Source organism: Taeniopygia guttata, chromosome 6 (assembly GCF_048771995.1).
Source record: "Taeniopygia guttata chromosome 6, bTaeGut7.mat, whole genome shotgun sequence".
NCBI classification, from domain to species: Eukaryota; Metazoa; Chordata; class Aves; order Passeriformes; family Estrildidae; genus Taeniopygia; species Taeniopygia guttata.
Window position 1 is genome coordinate 18,325,001 of NC_133031.1, and position 17,539 is coordinate 18,342,539.

Sequence of the window (17,539 nt, forward strand, 5' to 3'; positions counted from 1 at the left end):
CTGCTTCTCTCTGGGGGCAGTCCACACTACTGCTGTTTGCATCCCAGATGGAAGCCAGCCGTGCTGCTGCATTCCCATGGGAAGGTTATCTCCTGTTTCACTGGTGCCTGTGCTGAGCTGGGGGAGGTCAGTGCTGAGCATAGCAAGAGACTGGTAAAATGTGAGATCATGGAGGAATAAATCTCAAGCACAGTGCCATGGCCAAAATTATTCATGTTTCTCAGTTGTTGATCTGGGACCTCCAGCCACTGAGAATTTGACCCATTTCCTTGAGACTGCCTGGTCTTGGCTTTGCTTTAAGGATCACAGTCATCCACCTCCCTCTGAAAGCTGCCTATTTCATAAAGAGTTCTGTGCAAGCAGGCTCAGCTGAGCCAGAAATAAGGCCCAGGATTGTTATGTTGCATTTTCTAGAAGTCCTTAGATCTGTGACTCCAGTATGAGGGTCCTCTTCTGATAGTCTGCTGATACAAGTGTTTGCAGTTGGTAAATTACTCTGGTTGTAGCAGCCTGTTTGGTGTCAGCCACTGAACAGTTGTAGGACTTGGGGTCACAGCCTTTCTTCATCATGGACTCGTGGTTGGATCCTAATGTGGATCCCAGAGCTGAAATATTTTTGGTGCCATCATCAGTCACCTGATTGCAATTCTTGATCCTGTGGTTAAATACAGGCAGACAAGTTTCTGATCTACCTCACTGCACAATGGTGTCTCCTTGGGTTTTGCGTTCCTTTCCCAAGAGTGAATAAATCATTTCTAAGCACTCGTTCCCAGGGAAGAAGTTGATTTCTTCCTACTATGTCCATGATGGACAAGGATACTCACATTATTTCTTATTATTTGGGTGCACACAGTGTGCACTTCACTTTGAAGCATGAAAGTATTATTTATCTTTTGCTACTCTAAGGAGTGGCTGCACACAATACACTTTCTGGGCATTGTTGCCTGTTTAAATGTTCAAACAAAAAAAAAAAGTTAGTTTCTTTATGTGGCTGTGCTGCACTGAGGTGTCTGCTGGGACTCAGGCTCCTGTGTGCTCAATGTGGTGTGTTGCACATGCAGAGCAGGCAGTGACCACAGCTCTGAGCAGCCACTGAATGAGGCTCCTGTGCTTTTACTAGAGGGGCTGTTGAGTTAATTTGCCTCAGACCTTTGGGAAACTGTTTGTAGATCTCAGAACTGAATCTCCCAAGGGATGATTCAGTGCCATATTTACCAGATGTCCCTTTTGACAGGTCAGCTCATTGTTGTGGGCCATGGAGCAACCGTGGCTTATCTACCTTTTAGCCTTCTTGCTGGCTGTGGTCAGGTAGACAGTGCACGGTCGCTTGGAGGCCACTCCACGGGGATGTCCAGCTCACTGGACAGGGAAGATGCTTGAGCAGGAGCTGTGATAACTAAGACATGGCAGCAGCAGGTTGTTGTGTGTGTCCTCCTGTGGGAGGACTTTTCCCTCTGTCAGGGGACAAGCCTGTAGCTGCAGAGCAAGGAGAGTCCTGGTGGAGCAGGCATGATGCTGGGGTGCTCCTCCCTGCCTCCCCTTGCAGGCCAGGCTTTGTGGCAAGGGCTCTGCAGGTCCCATGCTTTTCTCAATGTGCACCATGGCAATTTTAGCGTGACTCTAACTGGGGGTTTGTGACTGCTGTCAGTGTAATTATCTGGTCTGGTCAATAAAATGAAAGGTACTGAGTGCTGGCAGTTTGGGGGAATGAAGACTGACTTAATTACAGCATCCAAATCTCTCACATCTCCTGTCCACTGAAACACCAGCCACCTTCATGTGCTGCCCTTTAACAGTGCTGCCTATCATGCATCTAAACAAACAAGTAGGGAAGACAGAGGGGAGATTGTTTGTCAGGGATGTCTTTGCGAGGGAGGAGCAGCAATATCTGCAGGAGGGACTGAGGTGAAACCCAACATCAAAGGCAAGAGGCTGTCAGCACATTTAACTTTACAGAAAACCTTCTCCTAATAAAAAAGGAATGACCTCGTTACTACGGACACTAACAGTTCCCAGGAGACTGCTGCCTGCACTTTTAATATTCACTTTACAAACAAATGGGAAACCTTGAAAGAATTTCGGTGTTGTTCTTGGCAAGTTGTTACAATGCTGTGTCCTTATAAAAATCATTTAAGAATTTATGTAGTGTGAGTTTACTTTTAATCTGCTGCTTTTCATTGCTATAAATCTTCATCCCTCTCACAGCCTGAGCCCCTGTGGGAAAGCCCAGGATGCCCACGGAGCAAGGTGCTGGCCACACCAGCAGGTTCAGCAGGAGGCACTGTTAAGCTTGGCTCTGACTGATGCGAGAGAGGACCCATTTCTGGAGGAGATGCTCAAAAACTCTGTCTGGACCTGGGCCAACGAGAGCAAGCCAAGTCCTATCAGGAAGCTGAAGGGCAGGAGAAGCTTTGAGTTTGCTGTAGAACTGGAGCAGGGGTGCAGAGGGGAGAGCTGAATTGCTGAAAGCTGGAACGACCCTGACTGTGACAGCCCTGCAGGCAGCCTGGTGTGCAGCAGTGTGGGGATGCAAGGTGGGCCAGCTCAGAGCTCTACCCCTCTCAGCTTCTGCTGGCAGGAGTCACCAGATGCAATAATGCCAGGAAAGCTAGAGTGGAACAAATCTGTGTCTCTTCCAAGACTCTGTGAAAGAATCAGGGAGAAAATGCTGCTGCAAACCGAAAGAATACTTGCAAAGTGTGAGGCTGTTCAGTCAGCCAAATATCTCTGCAAATTACACGAGCAGTTTCTTTTCACGGGCTAGGCTTTCTCCTCAAGTTACCGCAGTCTGAGTGACCAGAAATCTTCCCTGATATTTCCTTGGTGTTACATTTGCTGTGTGGCACCTGAGGGAGGTTTGCAGAAATGGTTTCATTAGTGGGGGAAAATACTCTGCACTGGAAATAAGCCCTTACAGCTGATGCCTCAAGCTATTCAGCAGCCGTCCAGAAACTCTTACCCACACTTATCCGGTGTGCAGCCTGGGGAGTAGCCCTTCCCCTCCTGTCACATGCCCACAGTTATGTTCAGAGTCAGGCACACCCCAACACACATGAAAATGCAAATAAGCATACACATGTGTAATTTAACTCCCGTGTGACTATCCATACATACCATGCCTCGTGCATGTCAGTACGTTCCTCTTTTCTCATTTCCATTTACTCATACAGAGCAATCCATCCCTGGTGCAGATTTACTTCCAGTTCTGACAGTCATGTGAAACACAACTTTATGCTTTGGGCTTATCCTCTGTACAGCCAGCCCTGACAGCAAACTGTGGGAAAGGCAGCTCATATTTTAATATCCTATCTGTAATTCATACTTTATCTGGTTCTCTAGACATTTGCTTAGCATCCCTTCATCCCAGACTCTGTCTGAACTCAGGTTTCCTGACTACTGCTGCAAGGCAGAAGGCAGATGCCTGCTGCTCCTCACAGCTTTCTAGTGGAAGGATGAAGTACAGAAGAGGAAAATGTAATGATGGTAAGGATCATGGTAAGGATACTCTAGGTATCAAAGTACTCACTAACGGGCAATTTACAAAAGACACTTCTGAGCCATTTTGAAGGAAATCACTGGCTGCTGTGAGCAGGAGAGTGCGGGTGGTTTCAAGCAAGCGTGAGCTATTGCCCAGGAGCTGCTCTTTGCAGTTGTGAGCTATGCAAGAAATACAAGTGGCTCTTTCCATTTCCACACTCCTCTGTGGAAGTCTGGGAGCAGGAGTTTACCCTTTGCAGAATCATACTAGTTGCCCATGTCATGCGGGCTCAGCAAGGTCACACAGAAGTTTAAGCCAACTGTTTTCTAAAGCCAGGAAAAGGGAAGGCCTCTTTCCTTATTCCAGCTGAATATCTCTAATGGGCATGCAGATCTAGCATTTTGTTTTCCTTATCTTTCTCAGAGCAAATATGAATCACTGAAATGCTATTTTGCAAAGATCCTAGGCATTTCCATAAAGCTGTACTTCATGAGGTTTTCTCTTTGCTTGTTCTGGCACGTTAACTTATTCTGATTATCTGTGATGGTTAAGTTTCATCTAAACGCTAACAGAAATTGTGAAGATTTTGATTAAAGAGGAAGATACTTCAAAGTGCAAATACCCATTTGTGCACATGCCCACATATTTGTAAATAATCCCACATGGTGGTCATTTTGCCTTTGGTGGAATGCACCAGCACAGCTCAACCTCTAGGTTCACTTTATTGCTAGCAAGTGAAAAGTAGGAGAATGGACTTCCATAGGCCATCCTCATTAACTTCGCTTGTTCCCAGACAGACTTTTACATGCATATCTTTATAGCACCTTCCAGCTCCTAAAGGCACCCTACAGGTAAGATGGAGACAGACTTTACTTTTTACAAGAGCATGTAGTGGTAGGACAAGGGGTTACTGCTTCATACTAAAAGAGGTCAGGTTTGGATTATATAGCAGGAAAAAAATTTTACTGTGAGGATGGTGCGACACAGGCACAGGTTGCCCAGAGAAGTTGTGGACGCCCCATCCCCAGAAGTGTTCAAGGCCAGGGTGGATAGGGCTTTGAGCAAGTTGAACTAGTGGAAGGTGTCACTGCCCATGGCAGGGAGGTTGGAACTGGATGATCTTTAAGGTCCCTCCCAACCAAAATATTCTGTGATCTGACCTGAGCAAAGATACAGCTTGGCAGTGAATTAAAACCCAGTGAGGTATGTGCCCCAAATTGCAAGTGCAAGTGGTCATACAAATGCTGGACCACAAAGAAGGATGGCTTGTAACCAGTGGTTCAAAGAGAACTAGGAGGAAATCTGGGGTCACTGCCTGGCTCTGCCACAGATTTCCTTTATGTCCTTGCCTCATTCACTTACTTCAGCTGTTCTCCAGCTAAAGGACACAATAGTACTTCCCTAATGATCTTGGGAAGGTCTCTTGAGACTGTAAAGAGGGAGGACTTGACTCTGTGAATATATTCCTGAGCAAAAGGGATTCTAGATTAGAACTGTCTGGGTCTGCTGCTGTTCCCCAAAGTAATTATATCAAGTATCTGAAGAAATAATAAAACTTCACAATGTTTTCCCATTTGGAGCTGGAGGACATATTTTGTTCAATAACTTGGAATGCAAAGTTTGGCTATAGTTTTAAGACCTTGATTCTTGGTGTGTTTGTTTTGGGTTTGTTTTTTTGTTATTGTTTTTATTTTTTTTTTTTGGTTGGTTCAGGTTGTGTTGGGTTGGGGTTTTTTAAAATTATTTTTGGTCATTGAAGTCAAATCCAAAGTGCTTACCTCCTCCTTGTTTTAAATCAAGAGAGTACTCCTTTACAAAACAGTTAACAACTCATAGAAATTTTCTTCTGCATCATTTTTGTGTCTTTCTTCCTCTAACTGAAAGTTTGCAGTGCAGCCACACACCTGGCAGAAGTTCTTTAGTTCTGTCAGCTGCAATTTTCCCAGAAAATCTCCTTGCTGGATAATTCCTGATGAGGCTGCAGGAAAGGACAGGTTAGTTTAGCTGACTGCATTGGAGTGGAATATTGCCCTCGTACTGCACCTGTCTGTTGGCTTTAGAAGTATGGGACATGGAATAACCCAGCAGAGAGGTATCCCCTGCAAGCAAGGAGGTAAGAGCATGTCCTCATGGTCAGATGCTGTTATTCTCTGAATAGATCCTTCTGCCTTTCTAGGTAGGACAGTGTGGCCTCTTTAACCCCATCACTGGATCAGTGTTCCCAAACTACACTAGTGTGATCATCCCACCTGAATTAAGCAAGTAGCTCCTGGCTTCTTACTCCACAGTCCAGCCTTGGGTATCCCTCTCAGGCTGATGTACCCCCCTCTTCCTCCCTCTCCCCTAAAGCCCCCTGCTTGTGGGCTCCTTGATATTTTCCAGTCCTTCCCTAATGAGCACTGCAGAATTACAGCTAATTAAGGATGTAAATGATGCTGGAGAGGGAGAGAGGGGGAGAGGATGGGAAGGGGTGGTGGGGGGAGGGCAGCTACTTGCTGTGTGCAACTCTGCAGTAAAGTGTCTCCTACCTCAGCAGAAAAGTTATCACGGGAGACAATGTCAACTTTACGGAGAGGGAGGGCCCTTCGCACGGCTCCATCCCCGCCTGCAACAGCCGCGCCTCTATTTAGTGTCAGCGCTGCAGATGCTGATGTCCTTCCTCCTCCCAAATGCTGCTTTGTCAGTTGAAGCTGTCAACGAGCCCTGCTCTCCCTCTCTGATACTTGCCACCACCTATATCTGTGTGTCACCTGAGGGGAGAAGGGCTCACAAGACCTCAAAACCTGCTGGTGCTCTTGGTGAGCGACCTGTTGTGTTCCTCTTGCTTGCAGAGGGATTTTGTCCCTCTGGTGTAGGCCAGGCCCACCTCCACATTCAGAGGGTCAGAAAGGACACCAGTACTCAGGGGGAGGGCAGATTTTGGCCATTTCTCCCTGGCACTGGGGCACCTCCCTCTCTGTCACCTGCCAGCGCTGGCCCTCAGCCCCTGCTCCCCGGGGGAGGATTAGGGCAAAGTCCCTGGTCTCTGCAGCAGTGGCCAATGACTGGGACAACGTGTATGGGGTGACAGGCGCCTGCAGCAGCCTGAGCTGTTGGCTCCAGCCACGCGACCCTGAGATACGAGGTTGCTCACACATGTGAGCTGGTCCGGTTTGCTTTAGGAAGTGCTCCTAAAGGGAGCAGCAGGGGCACTGGAGGAATGCAGGGTTCATTCAGCAAGGGGCTGCAAAGCCTCCATCCCACCACCAGCCTTGGCTGGCAGCTCCTGCCCACACCAGGGAGGCAGGAGTCAGCCGGCTGGCAGCCCTGCTTTGGGGGGTGATGATTCTGCTGGCGACGAGCAGCTGTTTGAACCCATTCCAGTCTTGCTGGGTCCTCCCGAGTGTGTTTCCAAGCACTCCGGGTCCCTGTTGGCGCATTTCTCTGCACATTGCCCGGATCAATGAATTGCGAAGGGATGCCTGCCCTGGCACCACAGCCAGTCCGTCTGTCTGTCCCCTGCCCGGCCGAAGCAGGACGCACGCCCCAGGTCAAGGGGACATGGCACTGGGTGGCAACGATGGCAGCAGCGGTTTTTGTTGTTGTTTCCCCAGAACGCTGTGCAATATATTCCGATTTTTTTTCTTGTCATTAAGCCAGTGCCTCGGAGATGATGATGTAGTCCCTATGTGGGCCGCAGAAAGCACTTCGAGCCGTGCTGGAGTCGTGCTGGGTGGCTCTGATAGCAGAGCTAATGGGAGCGAATGGGATGCAACGAACTGTTCTAATGACACCAGCCAGGGAAGAGACAACAGTAAGAATAAATAAATGTTAACTATTTTCCTCTTCCAGACATTTGCATCTATTGCCATTAAGTTCATTTAAATAAGAGAGAGAGCGAGAAAGAAGGGGAAACTTACTACTACTCTTAATAACCAGTGTCTAAAAATAAATTAGGATGCTGGGATGCACTTAAGGCATTTTAAAAATAAGTCTGATTTTTCCCCCCTTTCCGCTTTTTTTTTTTTTTGAAGTGTTGGAGGGTTTTAATTTGGGCCAAGTAATTTTGGTGCAAACGCTTGGGCGCCTTTCGTTGGGAAATTGGGAGGAATGCAAACAAGATTTCACTTCATTAAACAGGGGCAAACAGTAGAGAAATTGCACTTACTTATGGAAATGACTTTTAAACATGAACAGCATTTACTTGCATTGCCTTGTGCTGAATTTTTTTTTTTTAAAAAGATTATACATGTGAATAATTCACTGCAGGCCAATTAGATGATGATTTCATTTTTAACCTCCCTTCCTTGCCATCTTGCTGGCTATCTCTTTCATTACAATTTCCACTCTCTTCCTTCCCGTCAATAAATTAATAAAGATCAAGTAATCCCTCTTCCTGCAGTGCCATGAGATAGCTTCTTGGAAAAGGTGTAAGGTGAGAAATTGGAGGATCCCCATCTCTACTGAACTGCCCTGGGACACAGCAGGAATAACTCCATGGGATTTCTACAAACAGGGCTTGTAGAACACCCATGTGTTCAGGAATAAGGAATGGAAGGAGTGAAAAATGGACAGGAATGAAATGGGGAGATGGAGAAAAAAAGATCTTCATGTTCTTTGCATGCAGAATCAGGTGCTGGAGAGAGGCTGAGCAAGCAGGACTCACCCTCTGTGAGGCTTCTCTGATGCTGACAGGATCACACTGATGTGACTTGGCTCTGGCCAAGCTAAAAGCAGCACTTGGGTGATTCTGTGACATTGCTGGGGATAGAATGATACCCTGAAACTCTTTAGCATCTCTGGGCCCAGGTGCAGGTAACAAAGATGAGGGACCACTGCTCAAACAAGGGAAGAATGGGCTGTAAGAGGAAGCCAGAGGAGGGTGATGCTGACTTTTGCCAGAGGCCTGTGGTAGGTGGATCTTACAGCAAGTGGACGAGAGAGAGTTCTCCACGGACCTCACTGTTTTTCTGTATTCTACAGATGATAGAGATTCTTGCTGTCATTGACACATGTCAGGGATTTTCCCAGGTCACTGTGGAAATCAGTCTGTGGGGTTTCATGGCAGCAGGGTCTACTCACAAAACTTTTGGGGTTCTGGGAAGAAGGAGCTCCAGAAGACACTGGCTCCTCTGGTCCCTAGTTTTTGCTTCTGCATTTCATCAGGTGCCTGCCAGCTTAAAGGGGCATTGGCAGATTCTATCCATGCACATCCCAGTCATGCTTACAGGAAGGCAACACCTGTCCTCAAAATAGTTTTTTTCCAAATATTTAACTCCTAGAACTCTTTTCAGTAATTAAATTGTGAAATACAGAGCCTAAAACCTCTAAAAACATAATAACAAAATACATACTTATTTCTGTGTAAAAAATCAGCTGGTCTGCTTGTTTAGTTTCTTATGTGACTTTTACCTGTATATGAAACTGCTATCTTCTTTTCACCTGCCCAAAAGTGAAGGAGAAACTCGGGGACCCTCCCAGTGAAATTTCCAGTGACAGTCCCCAGTGACAGTCCCCTGTCATTGCAAGGGCAAAGGTAAATTGGAATATCTTCCTTCTTTGCATCACCAACAGTATACCTTTCTTCTTTGCTAAGGAGGAGGTTTTTCCCTGATGTCAACAGAGTCACACTGCAGAAGAGCCAGTGCTGATGGGGTCTGCTCCAGCCTGTGGGGTGAGTGCCTTTCCTGTCTTCTCTCTACAGGTGGTGAAACAGAGGCATGGAGCAGGTAGGACACCCGTTTACTCCTGTATGCCCTGGCCAAGCATAGGCAGTAGTGTGACAGCTGGAACCTTGGTCAGAAGTAGGACTGTCCATAATCTCATTTCTTCTTCAGCTCTCACTTAAAAGTTCATTTTCTGGAAAAAGATCTCTCTGGGAAACTCCCCTCCACATTGCTGGTAGTTGTCACAGCACCGTGTCACCACTTCCTTTACCCCTGTCTCTGTAGCCATCACCATCTTCCTTCAGGAGCTCTTATCTTGCACTGTCCCAGTCTGATCTCTCCAAACTTCTTCCCACGATGTTTCATGCTCATTTTGTCAGTGTGTTCTTTCTCACCAGATCAGATTCCCAGCCTTTCTGTGCTTCAGTGTTTTTATGGCTCTTCACTGGTTACAGTTTTATTGGGAAAGAGGTGGCTGCAAGCAATGACCTGTGATTTCCAGGGAAGGGGAGAGCACGGAAACTTCAAGCAGCATGGCCTCCCGCTGGGAGCTGCCCCTTTTAGAGCCCTTGTGTCAATTATGACTTCCCCACTCTATTTGTTTACCCTGGGGAAGCCCAGCATGCTCCCTTCAGGGCTTGAGGCAGACAAATTCCCTGTCCCAGCAATAGCACAAAGGTATTTCAGCCAAGGCTCGGGAACTTTGCATTGCCTGTTTCTGAGCCAACCTACAGCAACCTAAGCTCCATGGAACAGGTTCCCTAAGGAAAAGGAGTTCACTTTCACTCTGGCATCTCTGTTGTATCTGGCATCCTCCAGCTGGGGCTGGAGTTGAGGAACACAGAGAGCAGTGAGCTCACATTACAGCACCCACTGATGCCTTAGCTCTGCAACTGATGCTGCTGGCTCTAGTGTAGAGTACGGGACATTTTCTAGCTTTTCCTGACAACTATTCCAAACAAACTCCAATACAGACTCTTTTATCCTGGAATATCCGTGCTTGGAGTCACTCAGAGACATCCTTCTGAGAATCTTTGTGGAGGGATAAGCTCAGAAACAGCAGCTATGAAACAGCATTTTGTGTGCTGAGCTCTCTGTGTAGGAGAGGTACTTCCATCTGCCACACACCTCTGGAATTCAGGGATGGGACCCTTTGGGCTGTTTGGTACCTCTGTTGATCTCAGCAGGTTTTTCACTGGGGCCAAGTTTAGCTCCATACACTCATTAACCTGCTTCCCCTGAAGGACCTTTGAGGCCAAGGGCTCTGTGGGGTGGGCACCCACACCAGCCCTTCCCCATGGGCACCCTCTTGCTGATCTGCTTGTGAAGCACCTGGAACCAGGAAATGGTCATGGATCCGGAGCATCCCTGTGTCCACGAGAGCCATGGAGGTCATCTGCTGGGAGGGCAAGGCAAGGCAAAGCAAACATCCTCTGTGCAGCCAAGAAATGTTGGGCTGAGGAGGACTTCAGATGTGTCTGGCTCTGAAATGAGCTTTGTTCCTTTCTTCAGCCTCTAATGACAGAGACTGTTTCTGGGCAGTGATCAACAGCCTCAGGAGGAGGTGCGCAAGTGTCAGGCACCAATACTGACATTCTTGCTGAAGCCCTCCCTTCAGAGAGCACATCCCTTGGGGCTGGAGAGGGCAGGGCTGGGCTCCCTGAACAAGGGTCAGAGAAGATGCTGGACTGAGACCTCCCAGCAGGATTTCTACCCACAACTGCAACTCCTGAGATCCCATTTGTAGAGCCCTTGTTTCCCATATGGGCTCTACAGAGAATTAGCAGTGGCAGAGTGCTGATGGCACTGGAGAGCTGCTGGTCATGCTGTCAAATACCATCAGAGCTTGAAAAGCAATGTCAGCAGCATCCCCTGGGTGTTATATACTTATTTTCTAAGGCCAGCAGGTGTTAGCCTTGAAGCACGGTGAGCACATCCATTTCACCCCATTATTGGTGGAAACTGTACTATTAAGGACTGGCCAATACATGACATTTTCCACAGTGAACTTCAAATGATGTTTAGTTTGGGCAGAGTGGGGAAAGTTTTCTCTCACCAATATTTCTATGAGAGTATATTTTTGATAGCAGATGAAAAATCCTTCCATTTAAGGGAAAAAAAAAAACACCCCTTTTATTTAGCTTTAAAAAGAATTTGAAGTATTGGTAGGTAAGACAAAAATTAATCTGGACATCTTTTCCAATTTATTGTGTTTAAAATATAAATGCAGAGTATGTTTCTGGAAATTATCTTTAATTTGAGAAAAAATTGCAAGGTCTGTAGGGCTTTGTAATAATAGAAGAAATATTTAGAGAAATAAAGAAAAAATGGCAGTATTTCTGGAAGAGTTTTGAAAGAAAACATGGCAAGTATAAATTGGAAAATGTAGAAATGCTCCCTACCTTTCAATTATCAAAGTCTAAGGAGACTTTGCATATTAGTGATTCTGAGTTATAGAAATGATGGTGCCATACTAGTACTGTGCCCTCATTGAGTGTATCAATTCACAACAGAGGAGTGCACAGACTTTTACAAATGTATTTTCTTTTCCTTCTTCTTCTCTGTGGCATTCACATTCTCTGGACAGAGAGACATAATTCTGTCTTTCAGGAGAAGCACAGAGAGAAGAAGAGAAAATAATCTTTATCTCTGCTCCTTTGTTTTCTCCATGTGGAGTTTGGTATAGAGATTGTTTACCTGAAGTAATTGCTGTATTGGATTCTGGTGAAGGTTGTTTGGGTGCAATGACCAGTTGGATCCAGCTGTGTCTGGGACTCTCAGCAGGCAGTCATGAGTCTGTTAGTTGATAGGTAAGTAAGAAGTATGTATGTAGAATAGGATAGTCTCTCTTTAAATAGTATATTAATGCAATGTAGTATAGTTTTAATAAAGCTATCCTTCAGCCTTCTGATCTGGAGCCAGACGTCATCATTTCTTTCCTGTCAGGGTTGCCTTTTTTACTCTACTCCTCCTTCCAAAATACAGATCGATTTATCTTTGCGTGAGTGTGAGGACACCAAGACACAGAGATGGGAGTGGTCTTACTCAAGGTCACACTGCACAAATTAGCATGGCAAGAGTCACTCATCAGTTCTGTGAGGAACAGCAGAGGAAATTGTTGTCCAGCATCCTATCATCATCATGGCACTGTCTTTCAAGTCTGTCCTGTGATCACCAAATACTTTTGCCATCTCTGACAAGCAGAAGAAACAGAGGTTGGTCCAAACTGACTTCTGGTGCTGCAGACACTGAAGTCCTTGCAAAAGGAGAAACTTGAGGTGTCACTGGTTGAAGATACCCCAGGTTACTGTGAAGATATTACAAACTGAAGCACATGCGTATTGTGGCTGTTTTTCCTGACTTTGGGGTCACATGCAAGGAAACAATTGGTGGGAAAGCAAAGGGGAAAAGAACAGTTATTTCTCTGGGGCCCTGACAGAAGGAATAAGAATGTGGGAGCACCTGGGATGGCTACAAAACAAAAAACCTGAAACATCTTTTCACCCATTTGTTCTGCATTTTCCACTCTGTGGGTCCTGCTCCCCTCTTTCCTCACCCTCCCCCAACTTGCCTGGTGATTCAGGAAGAAGAGGCCAAGGAGAGTAATATTGTGCTGAAGACAGGACTGGAAGGGCAGTAATTTAGACTCAGAGGCTTATAGTATTATTGCCTGCAAAGCCATTCATGGGAAATGATTCCACCCATCCACATTCCACTCCCCCCCCCGCCATACCACTCTCCTTGCTCTGCAATAACAATAACAGAAATGCCTTCAGGAGGCTTTTCTACTCAAAATGCAGGCAAAGGAGCACTTTTCTCCACCACCCCTCTTCTTTCCCTTCTCTTCTCCCTGCATTTGCTTGTCCCCCCTGCCTCTAAGCCTAACTGCTGCTCCCTCCCTTCTCCCCTCCCCCCCCACGGGATAAAAAAATAAAAATAATAATAGGGGTAATAAGAGAGGAGGTAATGGAACGTTCTCCAACTGGGCACATGTCAGAAGCCATTATATGTGGTGCAGATTTGCATAATTCAAGAAGCATCAAATTAAATTTGCATAATTCCTTTGATTACACTTGTTATTAAATGTAAGTGACATTGATTTACAAAATGGCCCAATATAAGGTTAATAGCAAATGTCACCTTCCAGCAGGGTGAATAGGGTGCGTGTGTGGTGGTGGTAGTGACGGAGGAGGGGGAGAGGGGGGCCTGGGGAGGAAGGCGAGCAGACAATTGATTTCTGCTCCTCTCTCCTCCTTAAAGGGCTCAGGTCTCCTTTGCAGAGCATCCCTCGACTCTCTGAGGGCTGCACTGGGCTGTCATGGGGACACAGTGTCATCAGGACACCCTGCCAAGTGCCATGACTCTGCTGCCTCCTGCTCTGCACCATATCACAGCGTGGCCACTGAGCCAGTTCCCAGTGGGAGCCAGGCAGGGTGGAAGGAGCAGGGGAAGCCAAAAAGTGTCTCTCCCAGGCCCAGGCATGCTTGGTAGGTAGGAAAAGCAGCTTGGATGGCATCTTTGCAGGAAGATGCAAGGCATCTCTGAAGATGCAATCATCATTGAGGCAAGTTTTTCAAAACAGTATGTGAGCTGGATGTGGGCTGTGTCCAGCTGGCAGGACACCCTGTATAACTGCTGGGACAGCACTGGGAGGGAGTGAGAGCCATGGTAGGAGCAGTGCCTGAAATGCCAGCTCTGATGACAGAGATTCCCCAGTAAAAACACATTTGTGACTACAGCAAGACCTGTACGTCTTAAATGAAAGACTCTGTGCCATATGTACAGAGCTGCTGGTGATACAGGCCCAGCACCACTGTCCCCTGCCTCAGCCTGGCTTGACAGGACTTGAAATCAAACACTACGAGGATACTCTGGGGGCTGTGACAGGAGTAGCACATCCATTTTTCTAACATGGGCCTTAGACCACCTTGAACACTTGCTTTGTGAGTAGATTCCATCTCTGAACATCTTTTTGCCTCTCTTAATTCTGTATTTTTCTCCAGAAAGGGCATGTAATTTCATGCAGGAAAACTGACTGGTAAGTTGTGTGGGCACCTGAAGACTGTAGTGATAAAATAAAGTCATATGTGTACCAAAACATGATGAATAGCAGACTTCTAGTCACAAGCAGTTTTAGTCACAAGCAGTTTCAAAGGCACACAGACCAAGGCATAACCTAGTTTTGGTTCTGCAGAAAATTTTTTTTGCAAATCAAGAGGCCGGCTGAAGGGGGAACAGGGACCCACAGCTACCTTTTTGTTAAACTCTCTTTTTCAAGGTGAAAAAGGATGCTTTTTTTGGTGTCTGAGCTCTGTAAACATTGTCTAATAGCATCCAAACAAAATTAGAACTAAATCTCTCTCTGAGTCAACTGTCAGAAGGGTTTTTCAGAATGTTTTCAAAAGAAATGGCACTCACTATTTGTATCAGGAAGGATACGGTGAATGGTGTAAAATTCCAGGTAGCTGCCATTTACAGCTGATTTTTGAACTCTCATAAACCCTCTGAAGCTCTAGAAGTCCGTGCCCAGGATGAAATCAGTGAACCCATCTTTCAGATCCCCACATAATCATATGAAGCCAGGTCTAATAATCTAGATTATTATCTACTGAATGAGGGACATGAAGTGTATTTTACAGGCCTTTGGGCAATCTAAAAGGCAGCTGCAGTATGAACATTTCTAATGCCCTACACAGTCCCACATCAGTTGAAGAGCATTGCCTTGCTGCATCCTAAATACCCAATGCTTGCTCCACAGCAGAATTTATTATGAACCTCCTGAACCCAAATTCTTAAAGGTGCCCAGCAATTTGTAGTGCCAAACTTCAGACAGTTGAAGAAAATATCTTTTTGAGGCTAAGCACATTTGCATATTTATAGAGGCTAATGGCTCAAGCCTGGTTTCCATTCCTGTTGTGAGGAAAGAAGTTGAAGCATCTGGGTTTGGTGGATGGATTTAAAAGGATGAGTGGAATATGCAGGACCACTGTGCATGCCCCAGACTTCTTGAGAGCATGCAGGAGGTGTCTTTGTGCAGTGTCAAGGGATTGGTCTTTACTTTGAATATGTGTGTCTTCTGAGCAGGTGTTGTGCTTCCCTCGCAAAGCAGCACTCCCCCGCGGCCTGGTGACAGCCCCTTAATGCAGAAGACGCAGGTTGTATTCCCAGCCCTGTCAATCCCGTGTTCTCTACTGCATCCCTTCCACACCCGGGCACATCTTGGCTGCTGAGCCTGCAAACTCTTTGGAGCTCTGCTTCAGATCCCTCTCTGTGCTCTCACAGACTGCTCGACACATTGGCTCCCAAGTGTGTGTCTCTTGCTTCCCTTCTGAGGCCGGCAGGGATGTTTGGGTAGGTCCTGCCCCAGATCCTGTCAGGATGCATCAATGCTTAATGCACTACGTGAAAACCAGCTGCTGGCAGTACAGGTTTGCAGGGCATTGCAGAGGGTGTTCCTCTGCAAGAGCTCTGTCTTGAAACTCGGTGTCAATCACGCTCCCTGGCCATCATGCCTACTCTGACACGGGGATGATGACTTGAATGAGGAGAGGGAGAGCCTTGTTTTTAACATGGATTAAGGGGCTGTGAAATTTGCTGCCAGGTTTGGAGGTGCAAGGGATCCCAGCCCAGACATGGCTGGTGCTCACGTGTGCAATTGAATCCTGAGCTATTTTTGTGCCAGCATAAGCCGTAACTCTCCCAGGTCAAAGTTGGCATGGGCAGAGGCAGTTAGCACTGGCAGCTGCTCCTGCTGCTTTGCCAGGGGAGAGGGTCATTTCTTTTCCCTTCCTCTTGCTAGTTTGGCAGCTGCCAGGCTGGTGCAGAGCTCCCCTCGCCGTCAGAAGGCTGGGGAGCCGGCTGGAGCCTCCGGAAGCTGGCAACAGGCAACCAGGCAGCGGTGAGAGAGAGAAACTCTTATTAAGGGTAACCCTGGCTCTGGCTGACAATTGCTGACATCGTCATATTTAGCACCCGCATGCAGCGAGCCTGAGAGACACTCACGCACTGGGTGAGCCAACTGCAAATTAATCGTCAGTTCATTACTGCTCTGTGCCTTTCATCCTGACAGCAGCCTTTCAAACGTGGATATAATTGGAAGGGTCCATGTGGTAGGAATTTGGTGAGGGCTAGGAGGGAGAGAGACCTCAACTCCCCCTCTCCTTCCCTCTCTCTCTCTTTCTCAGGCTGAGTTCTGGGAACAAACAGCAAGCTTAGGACAGACTGATGAAGGAAATTAATCTCTCCTTCCCCTGTGTCTTGTCCAGGCCACCTACACCCCTGGATATATGTGGATATTTTCATAGCAAGAGATCTGTTTGCATCCAGGAGGTTCCCTAAAGCTATAATTGCCCTCAGCTTTCAAACAAAGTGTACAGAGTAGTAGGGTTGCCTGTGAGAACTTGAATGTGTGCATCATTGTTATTGCTGGTGGTGGGTATTTCTGCTATGGTTATTACTGTGCTGCTGGGAGGCCCTGTTTACACAGGCACAGTGGAAAGTGAATCTGCAGCCAGAAAGGTTTTACAGACAAGGGCCAAGGCTGAGGAGCAGAGTTTGGAGTGTGGGGACAGAATTTACTTCTATCATCCTTGGGTATTCATTCTCTGAAAAAGGACACTGTGAAGTTATATCTGCTTCTCTAGAGTGCATGGCAGGAGGAGGCTGCTCTGACAAGGCCATGGGGCATGAAATTACGCCAGGGGTGGACTCCATGGCACTAGGAGTGTGGTGAGGGCTTGAGATTTTGTTTGGGTTTTGACTGATATTAGGAAATGGTATTAAAAGAAATTGTTGATGCAATCCCAATGTCCTGTTTGCCACACTTCAAAACAAAGGGAAGGGGTTTCTCAAAACTCGTTTTTTAATAGGAAGCCACACTTGTGAAGTGATGGAGCTGGCTAGGGGCAATCAGGGAAAAAAGCTTTCTTTAGAAACTTCTTTAGAGGGAAACAGCACTGGAGCACTTATGGGAAATTGTTTTCCTCATTTTGATAACTTTTGCTAGTTGATATGCAGGCACCTTCCCGATGGCCTGTTCTGGTGGGCCCATCCTCTCCAAGCTCCCTCTGCACAAGGGTCCAGTTCTGCCCTGAGGGATGCAGCAGCTGAGGTCTAAGGAGGGGGCCCAGTCTCAGAGATAGGCTGAAGGCCCGTGCTGACCAGGTGCCTACTGGGAAGGACATGGGAAGGGTTAAATGCTTTCAACAACACGTTTTGTGACTTCCTGAGTTGTATTAATTTGCTTCCCTCAATGGTCTAAGGGATGAGGCTGTGGTGCTTTTCTAGGAGACAGAGGGAGTCATGCCATGGGGACTCTGGCCCCCCTTCACCGTGTCCCCCCCTGCTCCTCCCGTGCAAAAGTTATTGTCGTATTCGGTGGAGTCTCAGGTAGGCAGATGAATGGGAAATGTTCCTC

At 46.9% G+C, this 17,539-nt stretch overlaps 1 long non-coding RNA gene across 2 annotated transcripts in view; it reads left to right on the forward strand.

Annotated features, from left to right (window-relative positions):
* LOC140684440 (uncharacterized) overlaps window positions 1–17,539 on the forward strand; it is a 40,591-nt gene that overhangs the window by 17,184 nt on the left and 5,868 nt on the right. The window contains exon 1 of one of the 2 annotated variants that reach the window (XR_012056703.1): window positions 15,446–16,132. The exons of the other annotated variant lie outside the window; for it this stretch is intronic. This is a non-coding gene — a long non-coding RNA (uncharacterized lncRNA). Of the gene's footprint in view, window positions 1–15,445; window positions 16,133–17,539 lie in introns of those variants that run through there. 2 annotated transcript variants of the gene reach the window in all.